The sequence below is a fragment of the Dreissena polymorpha genome, chromosome 5, assembly GCF_020536995.1.
Source record: "Dreissena polymorpha isolate Duluth1 chromosome 5, UMN_Dpol_1.0, whole genome shotgun sequence".
Taxonomy (NCBI): domain Eukaryota; kingdom Metazoa; phylum Mollusca; class Bivalvia; order Myida; family Dreissenidae; genus Dreissena; species Dreissena polymorpha.
In genome coordinates this window covers 12,352,645-12,379,342 of record NC_068359.1, presented here as the reverse complement: position 1 = coordinate 12,379,342, position 26,698 = coordinate 12,352,645, and the positions used below count along the sequence as shown (strand labels likewise).

The 26,698-nt window shown below is 34.1% G+C and overlaps 1 protein-coding gene and 1 long non-coding RNA gene across 6 annotated transcripts in view; one reads left to right on the top strand and one right to left on the bottom strand.

Moving 5' to 3' along the window:
• LOC127882237 (uncharacterized) overlaps positions 1-26,698 on the bottom strand; it is a 73,101-nt gene that overhangs the window by 6,741 nt on the left and 39,662 nt on the right. The window contains exon 2 of the long non-coding RNA XR_008050456.1: positions 17,766-17,895. This is a non-coding gene — a long non-coding RNA (uncharacterized LOC127882237). The remainder of the gene's footprint in view (positions 1-17,765; positions 17,896-26,698) is intronic.
• Positions 1-26,698, top strand: part of LOC127882217 (uncharacterized) — a 64,466-nt gene that overhangs the window by 19,242 nt on the left and 18,526 nt on the right. The window contains exon 1 of one of the 5 annotated variants that reach the window (XM_052430728.1): positions 13,907-14,474. The exons of the other annotated variants lie outside the window; for them this stretch is intronic. The gene's annotated coding sequence lies outside the window, so the exon portion shown is untranslated. Of the gene's footprint in view, positions 1-13,906; positions 14,475-26,698 lie in introns of those variants that run through there. 5 annotated transcript variants of the gene reach the window in all.

The window sequence follows — 26,698 nt, the reverse complement described above, 5'->3', positions numbered from 1 at the left end:
TATTGTATTGTGATCCATGAATAGTGACAAAATAGCATAATGATATATAATTAGGTACCATGTTGAAATCAACATGTGCAAAATGCCTCCATTACAAATTCTGATGTGATACTCAATGGACACATTAATTATTATACCATTGATCATACAGCTTTCCAGATGTATTCAGTTGCCAGAAATGCAACGTTTTTATGACTAGTACAAACTGGCCACATGAGTACAATATACTGAGCTGTACATCTTGTGGTCAATAAAGGGATGATTATTTATACAATGGACATATGGCATTTAATTTCATCTTGAAGTTGGCATAATTGTATCTTATTGATTATGATTATTAAAGGCTTGATCTATTTTTTAGCTCTACTGGTCGAAGGCCTGAAGAGCTTATGTCATGGCGTGGTTTCCGTCGTCCGTAAGTGCGTGTGTGTGTGGGTGCGTTAGACTTTTTCTTGTTTACGCGATAAAGTCCACAGTTTTCATCCGATTCTTTTCAAACTTGTTCAGTGTCTTTATATTAATGAGGACTCAAACCCTATTGAAAATGGGTTACATTAGAGTAAAAAGTCCAGAATTATCTCCCCTTGAATTTGAGAAAATTGTGAAATAAGGCTTGCTTACGCAATTAAGTCCACAGTTTTCATCCGATTCTTTTCAAACTTGTTCAGTGTCTTTATCCTATTGTTTACTCAATAAAATAAACAGTTTTCATCCAATCATTTCCCAACTTGCACAGTGTCTTTATCTGAATGATGAGTCAAGCCCTATCAAAAAATGAGCAATATTGGAGTTATAAGTCCAGAATTATCTACCCATGAAAATGAGAAAAAACTGAAAATCTTTAACATTACCTTAGTTTTTAACGCTTATAATAATCACACCAATGTGTTTGTTGGTTTGTTGGTTTGTTTGCGTCAAACTTTAACATTGGCCATAACTTTTGAAATATTGAAGATAGCAACTTCATGTGTATCTCATGGAGCTGCACATTTTGAGTGGTGAAAGGTCAAGGTCATCCTTCAAGGAAAAAAAAATCAAAGCGGCGCAGAAGGGGACATAGTGTTTCTGACAAACACATTTCTTGTTTGTTTACATATAAAGTTCTATCCTTTTGAAACTTCAACAGATGTTTTATATCATCAAGGGCCAGAACCCCATTGAGAGTAAAGAAAATTTGTCCAACTTATTGTTGAAAAGGAGCCGTTTGAAGTTTAAATTTTACGTTTCTACTTGTTTATGCGATAAATTTCCCATTTTGGGTCTGTTTATTTAAAACTTACTCAGATTGTTCATACTATCAAGGGCTTGAGCCCTATTGATTCCAGCCAGTAGAGCAATTCAGGCCCTCATGGGCCTCTTGTTAATACAAAAAGTTATTGTGTTCCCTGTTCATGTTATTTTTTCCTGTTTGATTACAAGTATTATTGTCTCACTTTCACGTGCAATTTTGAAAATTGTCATAAAAAAACAATATAAATATGTAAAAAGTAAAAATGCCTCATATGGCACTACTGCTAGGACATCATTTTTCATGAATATTCTAGTTGACAGCTTTTACAATAATGATTATTTGCTATTAATACAGGCCTTTAGATCTCATTAAGATGCACACAGCGATAATTTCCCTTGGTCAGTATGACACATTAGTGAAGACAGACACAATGGATGTAATTTTCATATCAGATCAAAAACAGCGCGTCTGAAATGACCATCTACTGCCCCTCAGGCCAATACTGACCACTGGCCTGTCACAGGGGCTGACTGACCATTAAACTGACCAATACACAACACTAGACAATGTCTTGGTCGATAAACAGCCATGTAGGGACTGTATGCTATCCAGACTGGATTAGTATTATATTATAAACATCACAGAGGTTACTTATGTGACATAGAAAAAGAAATAACAGTGGGAGTAAGGACAGAAGGTACAGTAATATACACATGTGCAGTAATGGTTATATTTTTTCAAAAACTGTCAGTGACTTTCAAACAGGAAAATCAAAGATTAAATATCATACTTTTGATGTCAGAGTTTTTGTGAAAAAAAACAAACAAACATTGTCATTAATTAATATTCATGAAAATGCTGGGAAGTAAAAGTTCAAATTTAACTGGTGATCCTTGCTCATTTGAATAATAAAGCAATTAAATGGAACGATTGTCTTTCAATTATATTAAGGGCCTAATTGCTCATGAATATGTTGAATATTAGGGCAAGGTCCATATTCCTTGACCTCAAAGACGTTTTAAAGGATTGGTCAATAATCAATAATTAATGACGTGTTTATTGACCTAAACATATAGGATTAATAATAGTATCTGAAGAAAAAAATGTAATTCTTCACTACCTCAAAAATTCATAATTATGCAAATTCACTATAGTTTAAAAGCTGAGCAATTAAATTATGTTTGGTATTACAACCAAGCCCAAGCTAAATTCCATCACTTGAAATGGATGAAAAATATGAAATTTAATGGGATTTTTATTGCTGAATTTAATGCATGATTAGTCGTACATTAATAATCAATAGCTGGAAGGGAACTAGCATTATTCATTCATGTATTTAGGCTGCTACGTCGTACATTAATGTCTCGTTTAATGATACTTTACATGTCTTTTATGTTCCGCAAGCGTTTTTTAATTATAGTCAAATTAGTCATAGTCAGCCATACTAGAGTTGGGAAATATTAGTTGCCAAAAGAAGAGTTGTCACCTTGACCTTTCATCAGATAGTTTAACAGTACTACAGCAAGGATTTTAAAAGGGCAGAGTGTTTTGGGCCAAAAGGGCACTTTAGTACAGGTGGTCAGGTTATTCCTGAGGCATGTTTCAATAAAGCATGTGATATATGACGTATACAATTTTTATCCCACTTTTACAGCGAATTCGGTTGATTAAAACCCCGTTGATTAAATATCATCTAAAATCAATGGCAGGAAATGACGTCAATATTTCGACGAAATGACAATATAAATCCAGCGAAATTATCCAGTCAAACTAATTTTGTTTAAACAAAAAAGTTTACAAAATAAAAAGTGGGATAAATAGAATAAAAGATTAGTGTTGATTATAGATCAGGTTTATCATGCTCGGCACGAAAACAGAAAAGCACTGGCCAAGGCTCGTGCTTTTTGTTTTCTAAGCCTTGCATGATAAACCTGATCTATAATCAAAACTAAACTATTATTCTCTATATTTACATTTATTTTTGTGCAAAACATACTTTCTCTTAATGATAAAATTACTTTCACTTTAAGCATATATATATAATTTGCAAAAACTTCAAATAAACATTGCTGTATGATCTAATTATAAAAATGGGGCATGTTTGGAGTCCAAAGAGGCAGAGTGGGGCCATGGGGCAGCAGGCTGGTGTGCCCTTTCATTTAGGTTTGGCTATAGCAATAGTTAAATTGGTCTTATCAATCATGTCCCCATAATGCTCTGGTAAAATGTTTTTGTGCAACAACTTCATATCTCGGTACAGATATTTAATTGAAACTTTATAAAGCGCATGTCATCGCAGTCAACATGTGATGTCAGTGATCCGCAATTCAGCAGATAAATGACCTTGTTTTTAGTGAGAAAATGCAGGTCAAAGTTTATATATACCGTCACTTCTACATGTATTCAATTGAAGTTTGAAACTGTCATCCGGGGGTCCATTGTTCATCAGCCTTGGTCAGGACATTATTTTGTTCCGATTGTATTCAAACTGAGTTTGCGTCTTGCTGGGTTAAAAACTAGGTCACTATATCAAGTTTAACAAAAACATTCTGAGCGCTCTAGAAGTCACATATTTTGACAATTTGATAACATTTTCTAAGCATTATCTCAATTGTTATTAATATGATATCTTGGACCAGTTCAAATATGATTCAGGTTCGTTAAAAATAAATGGCTGCCAGAGGGAGGGACAGTGTTTGCCATTTAAAGACCAACTTAAAGACCAACTTATTGAAAAGTGTGTTAAAGTGAGTCTTTAAGCCTCGTTGCAGCTCTCAACTTATTTACAAAAAGACCAATTTAAACTCGCTTAAACCCACTTCTGTTTAAAAAAAGACCAACTTCTGTTGTAAAAGACTCGCTTATAAAACAAAAAGACACACTTAAAACACACATAAACCAACTCATAAATAAAAAGGCTCACTTTTGACACACAAAAAACCGACTTCTTACATAAAAAAACTCGCTTAAACACACATCTTCTTAAAATAACCAACTTTTAACTCAGTTAAGCACAGTTTAATATCAAAAACCAACTTCTGCTAAGAAAAACTCAGAAAAAACATAGTTTTATGTTGGTTTAAGTGTGTTTTGGTATGAAAGTGGGTTATTTTTTGACAAGGGTATACTGATATAGTAAAAACAAAAGCTATACAAGCTTGTGAACATTTAACCCCACTTCTCATATTATATGCAAATGCCTAATAATACTAACGCTCATCAGACTTGATTGGTCATTGTCGGCTCGGGTACTACTAACATGTACCCCGGGTACGGTAAATATACTAAAACGTACCCAGGAATTTTAACCCTTAATCGGCTTTTTTTTTTTTATCATTAATTATATTCACATTTATGTCAATTTTTTTTGGTCAAATGGCCTCTATATTATCAAAACTCATACTCAAAAAGCATGTTGATGCAGTTTTTCTAAAAGGGAAGTTTGTTTAAGATAACCAATATTGTTTTACGATAATCGGTAGCGCGTTTTACGACATCTGATTTTGGGCGGGAATACAACTCGGGTACAGTCAAATATCTACCGGGTATGTTTAAGTATATTTAACGTACCCGGGGTACATGTAAGTATACTTAAGAGTACCTGAGGTACATGTAAGTAGTACCCGAGCCAACAATGATCAATCAAGCAATACTAACTGAATGTGAGCTTCAAAAGGTCCAAAGAGGTTTGCTGAAACAGATTTTAGGCCATTTTGAAGTTCTAACTAGTACTTTTTTAGCAAGTCTTGTTATTCTGTAGTTTTGTTCTTTCATGTTTACGTGATCTACACTGTACTGTTTCATCTAAAAAAAGGGGTCAAGAAGCACTTACTTAAATTGATTTATTTCCAAAACAAGTGCATGTTGCATCGATCATTACTGCCAAGAAACAGTGATATTAATCGAGACTCAATTACATAAATAATGATGAATATGGAAGATTTAACTGATCTATTGATTTTGTGATCGATAGTTGCTTTAGTAATTCCAGCATAATCCATCCTGGAAATTTTTTTTCAGTCACCTAAATCAATGCAATGAATGTGCTTAATCATGAAAAATGTGTTTGTTTCAATTGATAAAGGTTTTGGTTTTTCTTCTGAGATAATCATCATCACTTAAACATTATTATTCATTTTGAAAGTCAATCTCTACATTTATCTTGCTCCAAATTTTCTGAGTATTTGTTGTAGATTTAATTTAAATTAATCTAGCATTTTGTTCATTTCATCCATACCAGTGCATTTTTGTTGACTGTTTGTATATATATTCAATTTATAAACAGGAAAATACCTACACAACAGATATTTATGGCATTTGTTTAGGTGATTCCTTCATTAAGTGTTGCTTACTAGTATCTTCATTTTTAAAGCAATCTAGTTCAGTCCATCAAATGCCCATACTTCACATCCTAAAAAGGCTGGTAAGACCCAATCCTAAAAAGGCCGGTAAGACCCAATCCTAAAAAGGCTGGTAAGACCCAATCCTAAAAAGGCCGGTAAGACCCAATCCTAAATAGGCCGGTAAGACCCAATCCTAAAAAGGCCGGTAAGACCCAATCCTCAAAAGGCCGGTAAGACCCAATCCTAAGAAGGCCGGTAAGACCCGATTTGAGTCGCACTCTTGGGACACAAGGTTTAACAAATGTGCACAAAGAGTCCCTGGACTGCAGAGGCTAATGTGCACAAAGTGTCCCTGGACTGCAGAGGCTAATGTGCACAAAGTGTCCCTGGACTGCAGAGGCTAATGTGCACAAAGTGTCCCTGGACTGCAGAGGCTAATGTGCACAAAGTGTCCCTGGACTGCAGAGGCTAATGTGCACAAAGAGTCCCTGGACTGCAGAGGCTAATGTGCACAAAGTGTCCCTGGACTGCAGAGGCTAATGTGCACAAAGTGTCCCTGGACTGCAGAGGCTAATGTGCACAAAGTGTCCCTTGACTGCAGAGGCTAATCTGTGCTGACTTAAAATAATGCATTTGCCTTAAAGCATTTTTTTCCTGAGTGAGGCACATTTGTTGTGAATTCCAGTGACTTACCGAATTTCACTGATCTAGAAAGAGTGAGAGGTAGAGTTGTCAACGGCCAATTGATGTGACCAATGTTCCACTTGAGTGAGTCGCAGTTATGCCCATATACATCAGCCTGTTGGCTGGTCGACTATTGTTCATCTGATTTAAGTAGTGGTCTAGTTTTTCTTCAGGGACGTTTTCTCTTCTCGAGATTCAGTAGCTAGACCACTTTATTCAATACTTTACTGCTTTACTTACAATAGGTGTAGCATATGTTTACGAGCCTATGTTAGTTATTTGACCATTACAAATGTTTAACACGTTGAATTATAAGAAAAGCCTGCTGGGTATAATAGTGCTTTATACCATATTATGCCTGAGTCAATAGATTTGTAATTTAATTATGTTTAGTTTGAGTCTGGGTCACATGAATTCAAATACAGGGTCACCAGCTCAACTCTAAGAAAAACTTGCTATCTCTCTGGAACAGAACATTTATGACTCATTCTTGAAGGAACTTGATCAGAATGTTTATCTTGAAATTTTCTAGACTTAATCCTTGTCATGTGCAACCAAAAACTAAATCAAAACTAGGTCAAATCTTAGAAAACCTTAGTACAACTTCAGAAGTTATGTCTTTATAAAACGTGGCTTGCATTTTTATCTAAGCAATCTAGGCTAAATTTAAATGTGGGTAAAAAAATCTAGGTCAACTGGTCAAATTTTACAAAACCTACTCAACCACTAGCGAGGCAACATTTATTTACTAAATCTCAATGGTTAGAATATTTATATGGAGAACGAGTTTCCAGAAGGAGTTCAAATCCGGGACACGTCCATTCCAAAATTAGGTCGTAAGGTTGTTAGGTCAAATTGTAGAAAAATCTTGGTACTGCTCTTGAGGCATCATTTATGACTCAATCTGAATGAAACTTGATCAGAATTTTTTATACCTACCTAAATACCTAAGCCAAGTTTAAATCTGGTAAGTTGCATTAAAACTAGGTTAACTAGTTAAAATAAAAATAAAAAGTTCTAAAACATTCATGGGACTGAATCTAGATGAAACCTAGTCAGAATGTTCTTGACAATAATGAAGACGTTTGAATCTGGGTTAAATGGGTCAAACACTAAATCACATTACGTTATTTCATCAACAATTAGGATTCTAAACTCAAGAGACCACCCAAGAGTAATTTCTGTGTTTACTATTACACCCCCCCCCCCATTTTATTTTAAGTAACATAATTAACGATGCTGCGAAGCAGCTCGTCTAAGTTATCATACCATGAAAAAATTCTTCACAATGGCGACCAATGTAAAAGACCGGGCCAGTCCGATTGTGATAGCTCGATTTTTCTAATCCGCATACCTCGCTGATTATCATTGATAAAGGTATAGAAAGCTCAGCTATAAATAGGACAGCATATTCTGGGGAAAAGATTTAATAATAGTTTGAAAACGTTAATTTTATATCAGTTATATTCAATCCATTTATTTTTATAGACCAATGAAACAACTATGCATTTTCTGTATTGTATTTGACATTTGTTGTGATATAGTAAATAAATTGCAAATTAAAACTTGTATAATTAACTTTGAATGTGATCATGAGTGTAAAGAAAACGAATTATTTCGAACCTGCCATTTGTAAACGTTGTAGCGACTATGGTATATAAACAGCATAAGAGCCATATGAAATCTGTGAAACTTGCTCTTATGCGTGCTTTCTCATTTTGCATATTTAATAAACTTTTCAAACAGAAATTACAGAGCCACATCAGTGCACATACTATGTTTGATAATTCATATGTTTGTTGGATATTGTTTGCTGTTTTAAACACATACTAGGTCATATCGCGGATATTTAGTTAACCTTACCATGTGTTCATGGGCGAACTCACGTATTCAAGTGCTCTTACAATTATGTGCTCATACCTACTTTCGGGAATCATCATGAAATTATTGCCGTACTTAACGAAAAAACATGCCTAGGCTTATTGAATTAGAGAGAAAAAAAAATAATCAAAAGATAACAATTATATGTTCATGCACATGGGCATGTGAAATCACGTCCGTACACATAAGCATTATTAACTTAGGAAAGGAAACAATGAAATATAAAGTTTGGTATGATAAACATGTGAAATTAAAGAGAATGGTGTAATTAAAGAGCATGCCAAGTTTTGAATTTATATGCTGAAATGTAATGTTATAACCCACAAACGTTTTACTGTAACAGAACGTTTTTTTTAAGATAAGTGGTACAGAAAATACATGTCGAATATCTTTTTAAAGATATTTCTTATTATATTTGATTTAGAATGTAACCCGCCTCCCAGTTTCGCTGAATGGATCAAGTTCCCCACGGGTACTACTTCCCCGTACCCGCAATTTTATTTTCGTACCCTACATTTTTCGTACTCAATTTTTTTCGTACTTAATTTTTTTTCGTACCCAAATTTTGGCTGGTTCCCAAATTTTTTTTCGTACGGAATTATTTTTCCTTCCCAAATTTGTTTTCGTAACCAATTCTTTTTTCGTACCAAATTTTTTTTTGGCATAATTTTTGTACCCAAAATTTTCGTACCCATTTTTTTTCATACCCAAAATTTTCGTACTCACATACACAATTGTGGTGATGTAGATAAACTTAAATCGATGCTTTTATATCAATCCTCTTCAAAAACATCGTCACACCAGTACTGTCAGTACTTTGATTTAAAAAGGGATTTGTAGACACTTTAGTCAACAGGAAATTAGGTTGGATTGAGAATATGAAAGATCATTAATATTTAGATCAATTGAGAAATCATTTTGCATAAATATATCCTAGAGTAATAGTCGCTTAACAATAATACAGATTCCGGTCAATTCGGAAATAACACATATTTGTATAAAAATGGGATTTGAATCACTTTCATTACAAAAGAGGGCCATGTCTTCATCAAAGCCCTAATTGATCTAAAAATTACTGTTATAACCCATTTTCAATCCAAACTTCCTGTTGACTAAATTATCTGTTAATCCTTTTGAAAATCTGTTATTGTACATACCATTGTGTGTGTAAATGTCAACACAGAACCTATACTCCACCTTCTTTCCCTAGTTATTTTGCAAAGTCATTTTCAAATTGTTCTAAACTAATAATATTGTTAGTGGTGTTAATGAAGCATAAAAGTAAAACCAGACATTTTGGCTGTTTATATAATTATGTTTATAGAAAAGGTATTAGAAAATGATAAAATGTCAACAAAATGTTATAATGTTAAGAAGTAAGAATTTGAGGGACTGTTTGAAATTTGTTTAATGATTTATTGAATTATCTTTATTGACCAATTGTCAGGTTTATTTATCTGCTCACCTGAGCACAATGTGTGGTAGAAAGCTTTTTTAATTGGGCTTTTGTCAGTCATTTTTTGTTGGTTTTGGTGTGTCTTGTTTATTTTTTTCACCAATTACATCAGTATTTCACCTATCTTGGTAGGCAGTTAACCAATTGGTAACTTAACATTTTTTCCAGGGTGACCTGGTTAACAAGTACTTATTCGTGCCAACAACTGACAACTGCCCGACTTTAGAAAGGATTTTGTTACCAATCTTTCACAAGTTATGTTCCCGGGCTGGAACTGCACACACGTTTTTCTGTGATTGTTGTGTGTTCTTAAATGAATGAAGTACTTTTAAATCTGTTTCACTAACAAGACATTATCAAAAATTGAATTTAAAAAAGCAGACGATCTCAATCTGCTTTTTGTAAATAAGTTTAAAAAAAATGCTCATACATTCAAGGAAAGTAATTATAAATAATAAATGGTGATAACTTTCCAAATAAGGTAGGCAATCTATAATATTACATTATATTAACAATTCTTGGAGTTTGATATAGTTGAATCAGAGCAATATATAGAGAATATATGGATAGTGACATCATGTGATATCAGTCAAGTCTGATATTGCTCACTTTTAGAGGCGAGGAATGCCTGATCAACATAGAAAATCTTTGGCATCCACATTTTAAAAGTTTTGAAACCAATGTTTCATTTGGGACGATTTCACCAAGTTTAAAAAAAAAAATCTGGAAAAGTTGGAATTTGTTATGGAACCCGTCACTAGTGACTAAATTTCTTTTATACCTTCTGATGAAATATGACATTTCTGCAGTGAAATAACAGCAGTAAAAAATAAACAATTTTTTATTTTCACCGGTGAATTTAATAACACATTTTCGGAACTACTTTTTCTATTTTTAGATTATCATAAATAATAATATATATATTTTTATGCCCCCCTTCGAAGAAGAGGGGGTATATTGTTTTGCACATGTCGGTAGGTCCGTCCGTCCGTCCACCAGATGGTTTCCAGATGATAACTCAGGATCATGAAACTTCATAGGTACATTGATCATGACTCGCAGATGACCTCTATTGATTTTCAGGTCACTAGGTCAAAGGTCAAGATCACAGTGACTCGAAACAGAAAAATGGTTTCAGGATGATAACTCAAGAACGCTTTCGCCTAGGATCATGAAACTTCATAGGTACATTGATCATGACTCGCAGATGACCCCTATTGATTTTCATGTCACTAGGTCAAAGGTCAAGGTCACAGTGACTCGAAACAGAAAAATAGTTTCCAGATGATTACTCAAGAACGCTTACGCCTAGGATCATGAAACTTCATTGGTACATTGATCATGACTTGCAAATGACCCCTATTGATGTTCAGGTCACTAGGTCAAAGATCAAGGTCACAGTTACTCGAAATAGTAAAATGTTTTCCGGATGATAACTCAAGAATGCTTACACCTAGGATCATGAAACTTCATAGGTACATTGATCATGACTGGCAGATGACCCCTATTAATTATCAGGCCACTAGGTCAAAGGTCAAGGTCACAGTGACAAGAAACATATTCACACAATGGCCGCCACTACAACTGACAGCCCATATGGGGGGCATGCATGTTTTACAAACAGTCCTTGTCTATGATCACGAGTGAATTAAAATCAACATTCCACCAAATCCAACAAATTTTCTTTTTATTTTTATATGCTTTTTACCGTTTATTTACATTGTAAAAGAGTTTAACTGGAGAATTTTGCTGGTATTATGACGTCATTTCATCACACTAATGACATCATTTTGTGTTTTGAAATGTATTTAGGCACATCACGGGAGAAAAGGTAACTTTTCAGCAAAAGGGAAACAGCTGTTAATTATTTTCTTGAAAAAGGGGCATAAAATAAACAGAAAATTTGTTCATGTCAGTGTAAGATCGTTTGTTATTTCACTCGTGATCATAGAAAAATAATATTTTCTATGATCACTCGTAAAATAACAAATGATCTTACACTGACACAAACAAATATCCTCTATATCTTTAGAATATTTTCTGAAAGGCTTCGTGATGATTTATTCACCCTGAGCAAATCCTGCAGGATAAGGAACGGCAAAAAAACTGTCCTTAGTGAACCAGTACGTGATGGGTTCCAGGCAGATCTTTTCCATTCGGCATCTGCGTGGAACTTTCTGTTTTCACTAGGCATCTTACATTACAGGATCTGCTCAGTGCATAAAATAACAAGAAGGCTTTCCAAAGATATGGAGTCTATATTGAGAAGATATGGAGTCTATATTCAGAAGATATGGAGTCTATATTCAGAAGATTTGGAGTCTATATTCTGAAGATATGAAGTCTATATTCTGAAGATATGGAGTCTATTATTGGAACATATGAAGTCTATTTACAGAAGATATGGAGTCTATATTCAGTAGATATGGAGTCTATATTAGGAAGATATGGAGTCTATATTCAGATGGTATGGAGTCTATATTTGAAAGAGATGGAATCTACATTCGGAAGGTATGGAGTCTATATTCTGAAAATATGGAGTCTATATTCGGAAGATAGGGAATCTATATTGATGGGTTCAAGAACATTCTGAAAGGGGCTGATGATTGGCAAAACATTAAAAAACTGTCAATGAAGGTTCTCACATTGGTGCACCATGGGCCAGTACCATTTCAATGCTTTTTGTTGTCGTTTGTCCACATTAACACATTCAACTGAATATATTAGCAATTATTACTATTTGCACATGTATGTTTTAAAATTATGATGTGGATAGTTTCTTATTGAGTTCATGTATTTGTTCATGGGTTTTTGACTTGTCATTTGTGTCTGTTTTTCTGTATTAAAGATCTGTTAATAAATCTTCGCACTTGATTCAATTGAACACTTAATATATCACTGCAGCGTGATATTGAACACTTTATATCACTGCAGCGTCATATATTTATCTCCGAGAGAAGCGAAACCTATAATATATGCCACAGGCATTACATCATATGAGATACTGTAAACGTATAGAAATTCGTCAGTATGAAATTCCGTGGTTTAATAAAAAACAACTAATTTGTTGACACGTAATTTCACGGATTTCAAATTTTCGGGGAAGATTGACAGGCATAATAACTAAACTTTTCTTAAAACAACCAGAGTAATAACGAAGAATAATCTGCTAATGTGTGTTGACAGCAAGGCTTGTGATTAATGTGCACTGAAGCATGAAAGTGTTGCCGATAATTGTTGATAAGAGCGAATAAGCGGCGATCTTGTGGGTCCCGGCTCGCTTATTGCCATCAATGTTGTTTTGACAATATTTGCAATTCTCTGATCAATCGGTCCCCTAGTAGTAACAATTGAGTAATAAGGTCCCCAAAATACAGGTGTGAAAACCGTTATGTCTCTTTGAACTTTAATTGGCACTAATTGACATATGTGATAAATCTGCAAACTGTTAATTTGACGACGTCACATACAAGAGAACAATCGTTGATGTACAGTTTAAATTCCGTGCTTGATTTAAAAAGTATTATTACCCAAACACTTATCAAGAAAACAACATATTGTATCACCTAGCATATCTCAATCAAATATCTGAGATAACCGAAAACAATAGAGAATGTCGGCAATGACATTCGGAAAGGACCGATTTCGGATTAAAAATGTAAAAATAATCGTTGGTACTTGAATTCGTGGTTCAGCGGAACAACGAAATTCACGAAAATTCGTACCACACGAAATTTAATGGTTTTACAGTAGATAACTTAATTGAAAAGTAATTATCAAAGTATACGCCCGCCCTGAACAAAAAATCCTAGATCCACCCCAGATACATGTACTTAAATAATCATAGTATATCAGTTAATTCTGTTTAGAGAAAACCTATATTTGTTTTATGCAAAATATAATCAAATTGGTGTAGGGAATATAACCATAAGCAATGTTAGGTTTAATCAAGTCCTTAATTAATACGCAAAAATTAACTGCCAGTCAATACACATTATCAATACATTTGTATGTAAACATGGTATTTTGTAACAACAGAATTGTCACTTTAACTATAAAAATGTCCTCCTTTCACAGGACTGATTTAATCGCTTGCAAAAGGCCATAAATGTCCCATGTGAAGAGGTGAAAATACCACTTATGTTATGTTTATAATCGGTTTAAAATTGAATAAGTATGTCCAAAGTCCATTTACACATGCCCATAAGCAGAAATAGCAATATTGGTTGACAAATACAATGGTACAAACTGGGCTCACAGTTCATTGATAGCTTTACTATAAAGTTTATACCAATGCTACTATTCCGTTGCTGTGTATTTGGAGGGACATAACTTAACAGCCAGCGACCTATAGATAAACTCTCTTCGTTCCTCTTTTCTCGCTTTCTTACCTGCAGATGAAAAATGTACAGCCGTGCTGTGAAATACCTGAATTGAGTTTAAGGAGAAGTGGTATGGGAAAATATTGGGTTGTGAAGTCACACATTTGTCATGGATTAAAATTGTTTGAAAAAAAAGTTTGCTGTGGAAGTTTTACAAAGCTGTTACTAAAAATTGATAATTATTATTAAAGGTCAGTGATGTTGAGGATTAAACCGTTGTAACAGCGTTGAAGTTTATATTAACAGTGTGGAATAAAGTAGTAGTTGGTTATACATTAACATTTAACATGATGTGTAGTATATTCAATATATTGAATGAAGGTGTATATGGTGTATTGGTGTTTATTTCATAAAAATTGTTCTGGAATAATTTGATTTTTTATATCAGAAGTAACTGTAAAAGCTGTATTAGAGAAAATTAATACTCTGTGCAAAAAGGAAAAAAAAACATCAAGGATTAATCATGCTTGGCGAGATGTTGTAGGATTGGCCTACAGGTAATTACAGCTTACTAAGAGTAACAACACTGCGGACATTGTATTATACGAATATGAAAAATTATTATGTGGGGACAGAAAGGTGGTGGTTAAAACATCCCTCGAGCATAAGGCATAGGGAAGGGTTGAACAATTTGATTTTTATGATTACTTTGTAATTTCACAATTTTAAAAAGGCAATTTTAATGTGTTTGTTATCTGAACAAGATATTGTGTGGTTGTGGTTTGTGGGTTGAAATTCAATTTCAACAGTACCTTTTTGAATTATGACGAGGTACAATTAGCACATTATTATTGAAACAGTTACTGTTGTTTTAATTAAACATAAAATTATATTAAGTAATGACGTAGTATAAAATGTATCTGGCGTTTTTTTTTACTGTAAGATCCTTTTGAAAATTTAATTTTTATATTGTTAATGTTGTTTTTTTAATTTTATATGGGCCTGATGTTTACAAAAAACAATTTAATAAGCTTTTTTATATTAAGGGGACTTGTTCACTGATTTTCAAATTTGGAAAAATGATTAAAAATGTTTTTACTCACAAAACTTATATTTTTGGAATAGTCTAAAGTTGTCATTATTGAAAGGAAAAAGACAAATAAGGAAGTTATAAATGGCCTGAACAGAGATTCAAACCTTGGACTTTCATGAGCAAGGGATTAACTGGCTTTCACTACGCCACTCTGGCTTTCGACATAAAACTGGGTGACTTAAATGCTTTTATAATGGTACTAATACATATTTTCCACTGTATCTTGAAAAGCCGTAGTAACAGTTTATATTTTACACTGTATCTTGAAAAGCCGTAGTAACAGTTTATATTTTTTTACTGATTCCAATTGATGATTATTAATTTACAAGCCTATATTTTTAGTATTTTCCTAACTCAAGAGTGTTCTTATTAGTTTGTTGGAACTTAATTTTAATACATATTGTAAATATATGTCAAGTTTTGTTTATTTATAAGTCATGTTGCCCGACTGTGATAATGTCGCTTCAAAATTGCAGGGAGTAAATTATCTGCTAACATTTCATATAATTGCATGTGAGCAAGTTAAAATACGTTAAAATGTCATAGTTGACAACATCATTTAAAATTAACAGAATTATTGAACATAAAATACAATTTAGGTAATTAAATATAATTTATTTCAATATAGGTCCCAGGACAAGGACACAATTCTGTTAACTCTTTCAGTGCTGGAACCGAATTTTGAAGGCCTTTGCAAACAGTTTGGATCCAGATGAGACGCCACAGAACATGGCGTCTCATCAGGATCCAAACTGTTTGCTATTCTGATAGTATTCTTTGAAAAAAATCGCAGAAAATGCTAATTTTAGAAGTTCAGCAGACGACATTTTAGCTGACGACAAATTTCCCAGCATGAAAATGGTTAATATTGTATGATCAAAGCATTTGCACATTAGAATGAATATTATAAAATCAACAGTGTATACAACATTATACAAATACATTGCAAATCTCTAAAAAAATCTTAACCAATATACCATTTAAAGTGTTATATACATTGCTGATTAACAACAAATATTTTATTGTCAAGTATTTTTTGTTAACCAATATTATTATTATTATGTAACCATTTAAATTGTAATAAATATCGCTCATTAAAAACAAATATTTTATTGTCAAGTATTTTTTGTTAAAATTATCATAAATAATTTCAAATCTCAAGTGTCACAGTAACAGACCCTTACATCTAAATGCCTTAGCTGGCCCAGAGAAAATATCCTGTTGGAATTTGAAAACCAGTTTATCTTCTAGTGGTATGATTTATTGCCACAAAATATTGACAGAGCTATCTAATTGTAAATATTGACATATATAAATATTTCAGCCCTTTATGGTAAAATATCCAAGAGATAATTGAAATCTGTAAATTTGCCCTTTGTATATTTCTATTTAGTTTACTTGTACCAACATACTAGCTGATTTGGTAATGTTTATTTATGTTTTTATAACAAGAAGAAACATGAAGCTGCAGATTCTAAATATTAAAATTCTAAACCAGAATCTGTTTTCTTTTCTTTCTTGAAATTTGTTAAGCTGAAGTGCATAATTTTGAAAATATATTAAAGAAAAGAGTATTATTATTTATTTTTTTACTTAGAAAAAAATCACCCCCAGTGGGTAAGGAAAGTTGTTAAATTTTGATTTAAAAAAAAGTTGATAAGGGTTAAATTGGTTATCAGACTAAATAAAACAAAATTTAAATATTAATCTCTAATCTCTATCAACGACATGATAATTATACCTCCCTCGTAGAGTATAATGTTTTTCCATTTTCATTCTAATTTTATTTAAAGTGTATTACCTTGAAATTTTGTATGAATTCTTCTTTCATGGGATGTTTTTATTTTGTAGCAATACCACCTATTCCAAACAGAAATACGACAAAATAGCTAAATGCAAAGGAGCATGGTTAAGTTTTGATGCAAACGATATACTGGAAATAATCGTTACAATTGATCAAACTGAAATTTGATGAAAAAAAGGAAAGTTACTTTTCTTTGATAATAATCCCATTGCAAAACAATAAAGTACCTGAAGTGAGTAATTAACTTCCCCCAATCAAGAAAGAAAAGCCATGGCTTGGGGGAGGGGAAATAGAACCTGAACAGCCCATGCTGGTAGCACAGTAAGTAAGAGCCACGCTTTAAGGTTCCAGAAGATCTGGGCTGAAACCCCATTAGGGTTGCTGTTCTTTCTAGGTGACTTTAATGGTGTGAGTAGAAAAAGAAGGAATGCCTTATTTGGCCAAAAAGATTATGGGAAGAGAAGTGTATGTGTAAGAACCTGTAGCCTGGTAATCTGAGTTTGTAGATAGCCACTCAAATGTTGGAAGGAACCTAGTCCTGCACCCAGTTTACTTAAATATTAATTATTATCATTCAATAAATCAATTTAATTTCATTGAATTTCCCAAGTTTCTTTGCTGCCTATAGCCAGTGATGTTGTCAACGTTTGATTCAGAAGTTTTAGGTAAGAGTTATGATAGATTTTCTTCTTCATGCAATCATAATTTTGGTTTGTTAGTCCAGATTGCTTTATAACCCATTAACAATTAATTTAAGTTGAAAAAACGTCGGACATTCTTAAAAATGATGACTATCTGTGAATGAATTCTTCTGACCTGGTCTTTTTTAAGTACTTGTTCATTAAGATAACCATATATACAATTACTCATGCTGTAAGCAAAATAAATATTGTAAAAATAATTCCTTGAGACAGCACTGAAAGATAAAAAATATCTTGAACAAAAACCTACATAACTAAGCTCCTTGGACTGTTGACGTTAATTGACAGGTTCTTTCAGTTTCCTACACTTTATTGATGTCTTCCCCATTGTTGAGGGCAGACTTGGGGGTACTTCTGACTTCTCAGAGGACTTGTAACTCCTAGGTGAAAAGAAAAACATTTATGTGAAAGCCCTTTGAAAGCAATAATACACAAGGCGAAATACCACTGTGACAGAACGGGAAATTTATACATTTTTTAACACATTCGTAAGCCTGTGCTCAAAAAGCTGTGTTTTGGCATGCATAACTTAGTTGAATGGAATTGAAGAAACACAATAAAATAACCCGGTACACTATTTTTTCGTTCCAGTAGGGTGTCCAACTTGTCTTTGAATGTGCGTGACTGCTGGATGACTTAAGCTTTGGATGGATTATATAAAGTTGTAGTTTTAATATGTTATATAGTAAGTTTTTATAATGAATATAAGAGTGAATCTTGTAAGTAAAATTAATGATTCCTTGATATAGATTGTATGTCATGTTCATAACAATGAATTGTAACAACAACAAAATGAGAAAAAAGTGCGAAAGAGTTAGGTTATGAAATAATCAAATATTTAGTTTACAACTTTTTAATATCGATAATCATTTTATATTTTAACAATAACGACTTATATATAAAGTTGTGTTCAAGAGAAATATATTATTTGAGGTCAAATATGTGTAAAATTAAAAGAAAATATGGACTTGAGAGCTTTTCAATAAGAATTATGCTTTCAATTCAATCAAGCTAAAATAAGTAGGTTTAAACTGAAATAAAATACATGCTTACATGGTGCAAACTTCAGGGTGATCATATAGCCTGAAATATAAAATGAGGTCTTGTTCATAATAAATGCCAATAATATCAGGGGTTATCATATTCTTATGTTTCATATAGGAGAGCTGTGAACATTTATATATTTGTTGGTCACATTTATATAAGAATTGCAGCGTGCTAGATGTGCTTAGGTTGAACGGCTTCTTTGCGACCACTGTGGTTTTAAAATTCAGCTTTAGTTCCTCTTTCATAATGTTTACATGTTTCATTTTAGAGCTGTCAGTGTTATGACATGCTGCTTCCTAGACAGAACAGGTATCTGAGGAATTTAATGATTGATCTTCAGAGATCTTTACTAAGCTGTAGATGTGGTAAAACATTTGGTTCAGGTAAAATAGCTGGATTGTTTCAAGAGACTAAACGCTTGTGTATTGCATGTACATGTAGCTCAGTCTGTCTTGTTCTGTTGCCATGTCTGTCATAATAGCAGAATAATCAGGTCATTCACATTGAGACAATTTTAGTTGTATTACTAATTGTGTTGCTAATGGATACCTGCTATAGGAGTGAACTTGTCTGTCTGTCGGTCCGTATTAAGTGTTTGATCTCTTATTCAAGTTGTTTTTATCGGATCTTGACCAAACTTGGTCAGAAGTTGTATCTAGATGATGTCTAAGTCAAGTTTGAATATGGGTCATGTCAGGTCAAAAACTAGGTCATGGGTTCACTTAGTGCGTTTAAAACATTCAGCATGTTGTCCGCTGTCTAATGCAAGTAGTTTTTATCCAATCTTCACAAAACTTGGCCAGAAGTTTTATCTAGATGATCTTAAGGCCAAGTTCGAACATTGGCCTTGCTGGGTGAAAAACTAGGTCACAGGGTCACTTAGTGCGTTTGAAACATTGAGCATGGTGTCCGCTCTCTAAAAAATTATGAGCTATTGTCATCACCTTGACGTCGGCGTCCGGTTAAGTTTTGTGTTTAGGTCCACTTTTCTCAGAAAGTATCAATGCTATTGCATTCAAACTTGGTACACTTACTTACTATCATGAGGGGACTGGGCAGGCAAAGTTAAATAATTCTGGCGTGCATTTTGACTGAATTATGTGCCCTTTTTAAACTTAGAAAATTGAAAATTTTGGTTAAGTTTTGCGTTTAGGTCCACTTTTTTCAGAAAGTATCAATGCTATTGCATTCAAACTTGGTACACTTACTTACTATCATGAGGGGACTGGGCAGGCAAAGTTAGATAACTCTGGCGTGCATTTTGACAGAATTATGTGCCCTTTTTATACTTAGAAAATTGAAAATTTTGGTTAAGTTTCGTGTTTAGGTCCATTTTATTCCTTAAGTATCAAAGCTATTGCTTCCATACTTGCAACACTTACTAACTATCATAAGGGGACTGTGCAGGCAAAGTAATGTAACTCTGACTGGCATTTTGACAGAATTATGTGCCCTTTTTATACTTAGAAAATTGAAAATTTGGTCAAGTTTTGTGTTTAGGTCCACTTTATTCCTACAGTATCAAGGCTATTGCTTTCAAACTTCAAATACTTTCATGCTATCATGAGGTTACTGTACCTGGCAAGTTGAATTTTACCTTGACCTTTGAATGACCTTGACTCTCAAGGTCAAATTATTAAATTTTGCTAAAATTGCCATAACTTCTTTATTTATGATTAGATTTGATTGATACTTTGACAAAACTACTCTTACCTGACATACCACAATAGACTCCACCCAAACCATCCCCCGTGCCCCCCCCCCCCCCCCCGCCGAATCCCCCCCCCCCCCCCCCATTTTTTTTTTTTTTTTTTTTTTTTTTTTTTTTTTTTAAGATCATCTCACAAATGACCACCACACCCTCACACTATACCCCCCCACCCCCCATTTTTTTTTTTTTAAACGGTTAAAAAACACAACTATTTATTTTTATTATTTTATGTTTGAAATACCGTCCAACCATCGCACCCAAGAATCCCCCCCACCCCCCCCTTTCCCCACCCGAATCCCCCCCCAATTTTTTTTTTTGTTTTTGGAAGATCATCTCACAAATTACCACCACACCCTCACACTATACCCCCCCCCCACCTCACCCCCCCAAATTGTTATTTTTTTGAAATGGTTAAAGAACACAACTTTTTATTTTTATTATTTTATGTTTGAAATACCGTCCAAATATCGCACCCAAGAATCCCCCCCCCCACCCCCCTTTCCCCACCCGAATCCCCCCCCCCTAATTTTTTTTTTTTTTTTTGTAAGATCATCTCACAAATTACCACCACACCCTCACACTATACCCCCCCCCCCCACCTCACCCCCCAAATTTTTTATTTTTTTTGAAACGGTTAAAAAACACAAATATTTATTTTTATTATTTATGTTTGAAATACCGTCCAACCATCGCACCCAAGAATCCCCCCCTTTCCCCTCCCCCCCCCCCCCCCCCCCCCCCCCCGATTTTTTATGTTGCATTTTTTGCGCCTATTTGGAAGATAATGTAATAAATGTCCACACCCCCACACTATACACCCCTCTTCACTCCACCCCTCCCTCCTTTGTGATTGAAAATGAGAGTCCGTTCACCTTTAAAAAGAAAATAGATGAGCGGTCTGCACCCAAAAGGCGGTGCTCTTGTTGTAGTTTTCTTCGATCTTCACCAAACTTGGCCAGAAGTTTTATATAGTTGATCTCTAGGCTATGCTCGAACATGGGCCATGCCGGGCCAAAAACTAGGTCACGGGGTCACTTAATGCGATTTACACATTCAGTATGGTGTCCGCTCTCTATTTCAAGAAATATTATCCGCTCTTCACCAAACTTGGTCAGAAGTTTTATTTTGATGATCTCTAGTTCATGGTTGAACATGGGCCATGCCAGGCAAAAAACTAGGTCACGGGGTCACTTAGTGCGTTTAACACATTCAGCATGGTGTTCCCTATTACGCTTAGTACTTTTCATCAGCTTTTCATGTGGGTGTATTTGTCACATCTGTGACATAGTTCTAGTTTCCATATGACCAAGCATTCCAATCTCTTGTAAACGCCAAGCTGAGCTATTTCAGTACTAGAGTGCTTGAATTTTTGCTTATAGGCAGGGTTACATAAATTGTCTGGAATTTGGTCATGAAATCCTTTCTACAGCCAATCTCCCCCATTAACCTGTATAACTAACAGATCAAATTCAAGTTTAGTTCCGGTCAATTGATTGTTGACGTAGTTATGGGCCTTGGATTTAACCATTTTCTCCAAAAATAACATTTTTTTTTATTTTTTTCTCAAACGCTTTCAGATACATACCTGATTATTGGTCTACTTGTATGACTTTCAGATCAAGGCTGAGTTTTCCTAAACACCCTCAAAGTGCAGAAGGGGGCTATGTGTTTCACAAACACAGCTCTTGTTAGTTCATGAACTGTGCTGTTGACAAACTTTTAGTTCATAAACTACACATTCATGAATTGTTGATGCACCATGTTAAGAGTTTGTGAACTGTTCAGGAACTCAATAAATGTTTCATGAACAGTTTGTGAACTTTTACACACTTTCAATAGGAGTAAAAATAATTATGAACTTGGTTTCATGAACTTGATTTTGTGAATATTTTATTTAACATGAGAATCCACAAGGTTGTTAGTTCATGAACAGTTCATTAACACGCATTGAAACGTTCTTGCATTGAAACGTTCCCTGCTGAGTGGCATCCTTGAAAATGCCTTTTGATTTTTTGAAATTCCAGAAATATTTTCAACTGAAAATTTGATCCTGTACATAAACAATGGAAACAAGTTCTGCCTCAATTCATCTATCTATTGTAACATTTAAATCCAGCCTGGTCCAATTAAAATGCTAGATTGTATTTCAGATACCATTTGCTACCCATTTGAAGTTGCATTGTTTTACCACAAGTTCTGTTATCTGCCATCAGATAGGATCCACCCTTGTGACTTAGATATTTGATATGACAAAATATTCCACATCCAAGTTTAAAAGGATGGGAAAAGGTTTTTAAAAATGGTTTCTATTTCAGCATTACCACAATTGTTCCAAATTTTAACTTTTCAACTGTTGGTTTAAGTTAGTAAAAATTAACCATGGTTTGGGGAAACAATTCTCTTTTTATTACTGACACACACTTTGCTATAAAGACTTAATGTTGTACAATTGGTTATTACTGTTGGCTGATTAATGACAGTCGTTAATTGACCAAGAATAATCACATGACTGTTGGCAGATTAATGACAGTGTTTAATTGACCAAGGATTATCACATGACTGTTGGCTGATTAATGACAGTGTTTAATTGACCAAGGATTATCACGTGACTGTTGGCTGATTAATGACAGTGTTCAGGGTTTTTTTTGGCCCGATTTTATAGCCGAAATTCGGCTATGTTCCCAATCTAAAAAAGTATACTTTTTTCCCAAAATGTGGCAAAAAAATTCCCAATTTCCAAAAAAAAGAAAGAAGTGTCTAATGCGTATTTATCTCAATTATAGTTCAATTACATTTAACAAAGTATTATATGATTTTGTTCTTTTAATTTGATTGATTATAAAGAGTTATATAAAATTTAGTATTTCCCTAATCAGTGGACTTTTCGTTTGGAATAAAAAGGCTAATGAATTTATTTTCCCAATTTCATGAAAATGCCGATAAAATTCCCAATTCCAAAGCCATGGGCTATCGTCCCAAAAAGTGGAAAAAAAAACCTGGTGTTTAATTGACCAAGGATTATCACATGACTGTTGGCTGATTAATGACAGTGTTAAATTGACCAAGGATTATCAAATGACTGTTGGCTGATTAATGACAGTGTTTAATTGACCAATGATTATTACATGACTGTTGGCTGATTAATGACAGTGTTAAATTGACCAAGGATTATCACATGACTGTTGGCTGATTAATGACAGTGTTTAATTGACCAAGGATTATCACATGACTGTTGGCTGATTAATGACAGTGTTAAATTGACCCAAGGATTATCACATGACTGTTGGCTGATTAATGAGAGTGTTTAATTGACCAAGGATTATCACATGACTGTTGGCTGATTAATGAGAGGGTTTAATTGACCAAGGATTATCACATGACTGTTGGCTGATTAATGACAGTGTTTAATTGACCAAGGATTATCACATGACTGTTGGCTGATTAATGACAGTGTTTAATTGACCAAGGATTATCACATGACTGTTGGCTGATTAATGAGAGTGTTTAATTGACCAAGGATTATCACATGACTGTTGGCTGATTAATGAGAGTGTTTAATTGACCAAGGATTATCACATGACTGTTGGCAGATTAATGAGAGTGTTTAATTGACCAAGGATTATCACATGACTGTTGGCAGATTAATGAGAGTGTTTAATTGACCAAGGATTATCACATGACTGTTGGCTGATTAATGAGAGTGTTTAATTGACCAAGGATTATCACATGACTGTTGGCAGATTAATGAGAGTGTTTAATTGACCAAGGATTATCACATGACTGTTGGCTGATTAATGAGAGTGTTAAATTGACCAAGGATTATCACATGACTGTTGGCTGATTAATGAGAGTGTTAAATTGACCAAGAATATCACATGACTGTTGGCTGATTAATGACAGTGTTAAATTGACCAAGGATTATCACATGACTGTTGGCTGATTAATGACAGTGTTTAATTGACCAAGGATTATCACATGACTGTTGGCTGATTAATGACAGTGTTAAATTGACCAAGGATTATCACATGACTGTTGGCTGATTAATGACAGTGTTAAATTGACCAAGGATTATCACATGACTGTTGGCTGATTAATGACAGTGTTTAATTGACCAAGGATTATCACATGACTGTTGGCTGATTAATGAGAGTGTTTAATTGACCAAGGATTATCACATGACTGTTGGCTGATTAATGACAGTGTTAAATTGACCAAGGATTATCACATGACTGTTGGCTGATTAATGAGAGTGTTTAATTGACCAAGGATTATCACATGACTGTTGGCTGATTAATGACAGTGTTAAATTGACCAAGGATTATCACATGACTGTTGGCTGATTTATGACAGTGTTAAATTGACCAAGGATTATCACATGACTGTTGGCTGATTAATGACAGTGTTTAATTGACCAAGGATTATCACATGACTGTTGGCTGATTAATGACAGTGTTAAATTGACCAATGATTATCACATGACTGTTGGCTGATTAATTACAGTGTTTAATTGACCAAGGATTATCACATGACTGTTGGCTGATTAATGACAGTGTTTAATTGACCAAGGATTATCACATGACTGTTGGCAGATTAATGAGAGTGTTTAATTGACCAAGGATTATCACATGACTGTTGGCTGATTGATGACAGTGTTTAATTGACCAAGGATTATCACATGACTGTTGGCTGATTAATGAGAGTGTTTAATTGACCAAGGATTATCACATGACTGTTGGCAGATTAATGACAGTGTTTAATTGACCAAGGATTATCACATGACTGTTGGCTGATTAATGAGAGTGTTTAATTGACCAAGGATTATCACATGACTGTTGGCTGATTAATGAGAGTGTTTAATTGACCAAGGATTATCACATGACTGTTGGCTGATTAATGAGAGTGTTTAATTGACCAAGGATTATCACATGACTGTTGGCTGATTAATGAGAGTGTTTAATTGACCAAGGATTATCACATGACTGTTGGCTGATTAATGACAGTGTTAAATTGACCAAGGATTATCACATGACTGTTGGCTGATTAATGAGAGTGTTTAATTGACCAAGGATTATCACATGACTGTTGGCAGATTAATGACAGTGTTTAATTGACCAAGGATTAGCACATGACTGTTGCCTGATTAATGAGAGTGTTTAATTGACCAAGGATTATCACATGACTGTTGGCTGATTAATGACAGTGTTTAATTGACCAAGGATTATCACATGACTGTTGGCTGATTAATGAGAGTGTTTAATTGACCAAGGATTATCACATGACTGTTGGCAGATTAATGACAGTGTTTAATTGACCAAGGATTATCACATGACTGTTGGCTGATTAATGAGAGTGTTTAATTGACCAAGGATTATCACATGACTGTTGGCTGATTTATGAGAGTGTTTAATTGACCAAGGATTATCACATGACTGTTGGCTGATTAATGAGAGTGTTTAATTGACCAAGGATTATCACATGACTGTTGGCTGATTAATGAGAGTGTTTAATTGACCAAGGATTATCACATGACTGTTGGCTGATTAATGAGAGTGTTTAATTGACCAAGGATTATCACATGACTGTTGGCAGATTAATGAGAGTGTTTAATTGACCAAGGATTATCACATGACTGTTGGCAGATTAATGAGAGTGTTTAATTGACCAAGGATTATCACATGACTGTTGGCAGATTAATGAGAGTGTTTAATTGACCAAGGATTATCACATGACTGTTGGCTGATTAATGAGAGTGTTTAATTGACCAAGGATTATCACATGACTGTTGGCAGATTAATGAGAGTGTTTAATTGACCAAGGATTATCACATGACTGTTGGCTGATTAATGACAGTGTTAAATTGACCAATGATTATCACATGACTGTTGGCTGATTAATGACAGTGTTAAATTGACCAAGGATTATCACATGACTGTTGGCTGATTAATGACAGTGTTTAATTGACCCAAGGATTATCACATGACTGTTGGCTGATTAATGACAGTGTTTAAATGACCAAGGATTATCACATGAGCTACACTCTGGGATAATGGAGCCCAATGCATGTGCAGTATCCTTAGGCTAATCAGGAATGACACTTTGTGCCTAGAATGGATTTCAGTTTGGAAGGAACAGCCTTTAAACCAGACATCCCACAAAAGCAGAAAAGTTTTGTCCCTTATTAGCCTGTGCAGACTTCTGGGGCATTTTTTGCGAGTTCAACTGTAAAACAGGAGAATTAAAAATATCAGCTTTAAAACCAAAAACAATATGTTTGTGTTCCATTTGATGGCACTTATTTTTTATTTCCATATTTGCATTTGGTTAAATGCTAATAAATATACATTGTGTACCTCACCAGACATGATGCAACATTTTTCATACTGAAAAAAACACACAAATATCATGCTTTTTACAAAATCTGTTAA